Source organism: Aplysia californica, unplaced genomic scaffold (assembly GCF_000002075.1).
Source record: "Aplysia californica isolate F4 #8 unplaced genomic scaffold, AplCal3.0 scaffold01002, whole genome shotgun sequence".
Lineage (NCBI taxonomy): Eukaryota > Metazoa > Mollusca > Gastropoda > Aplysiida > Aplysiidae > Aplysia > Aplysia californica.
In genome coordinates, this window is record NW_004798272.1 from 51,524 (window position 1) to 53,233 (window position 1,710).

The window sequence follows — 1,710 nt, forward strand, 5'->3', positions numbered from 1 at the left end:
TCTCTCTCTCTCTCTCTGGCAGGAGATTGATGTCCATTCACCAGGCCGACAAACACATTAACCATTATCCCAGCAAAACTTCTGCTCTGCTGGTCTCAGACTATTTTTATCTTTCTACTGGTCTTAGACTAGATCTATCAAATTCTATCTTTTGGTCTCAGATTATCAAATTTTATCTTTCTGCCTTTCCGCTTGTCTTCGATAATCAAATTCTATCGTTCTCAACACTGCTACACTAGATCTACCTACCATCTACATTTGTCGCGGCCGCGATTTTTTTTTCAACAACAATGAAAAAAAAGAAAGACACCGCATGGGGAAAAAAATCTACCCCCCCCCCCCCAAAAAACAACAACACAACAACAACAACAACAAAACAAAGACGGGGTATAAAAATCGAAAAAGACAAAAAAAAACCGAACCTTTTGTATTTTCACTAGATCTAGATCTACCGCTTGACTTCGTCTCTTTCTCCCTTGTTTTCATCACCCTATAAAGGCTGATTCACACTCACAAGGAGCAGTGGGCGGCGACGGAAAGAGTCCGTCGGCTGTGTTTGAAAACCGCTGCTTTCTGTTTGCTCACTAGATCTATCTAGATCTAGCTGTTGTTTTCATGAGACGGAGTACTGCAGCGGAAACCTTTGCGGAACATTCGCGGTGTTTCAGCGACAGCTTCCCTGAGCGAATGTTGAGACACCATCGACGCGTCTGCACATCTGTGGCCTAGATCTACTAGAGGTTCGAACGTGGATCGACCACAAAAAGAAGAGTGAATCTAAAGAATAACCCAATTTTTAACATCTTTACTTTACTTTACTTTTATCCGCCGCTTATACCCTTTTGGGTGTCGCGGGAAGAAAGAGACGTCTCTCTGTCGTCAGTCGGAGAGCTTGGGTCAGGGGGATGCCATGAGTGGTTAGTGTTGCCCTGACTCCATCTATCCAGGTCTTTCTCGGTCGCGCTCTAACCTTGTTGCCATTGAATTTTATTTTTATGTAGGCACGTTGTGCTGGATGGTGAGTTGGTAATTGCTTGATGTCCGAACCATTTGATTCTTTGGTGTTGGGTGTGATGCATGACATCACCATTTCTCTGATTACTGAGTTTCTAGTTTTGTCTGTGCAGTGTCGACTAACCGCCACCGTGCCGTCGCAGCACACTTCTCAATATGAATTGGTCTTTGTTGGTTCATTTTTGTGGTTGTTTTATGTGCTGTTCTAACTTTGATTTCATTCTGTTGTGAAACATTTATTTTTAACATTTTTACACTCTGTGTAGCTACAAATTATATTCTGGATGCTTAAAACATTCCACAAGAAATTCTAGAGCTTTAAAAAATTAGATTAAGTTATCTCTATCAACGTAATATTGCTATATTAGTATACGTCGTCACAGAGTGTTGAAAGCTTGAACATTCATGGAAACTTTTATGGCAACATTTCCCATTTTTGTGACAACTTTTGACAACTTTTGGACAAAAAATGGCAACACACGCAGATGCTAGCACTACTTGTCTTTGTTTATTTTTCTTTCTTAAATTCTACTGTCTGTCTGTCTGCCTGTCTGCCTGTCTGCCTGTTTGTCGGTCTGTGGTTGTGTCTGTCTGTCTGTCTGAAGCTCTGTCTGTCTCATTCTACCCCATTCTCTCTCACTCATTCTCTCTCACTCGTTCTCTCTTTCTCTCCCCCTCTCTTCCCCCCCCCTCTCT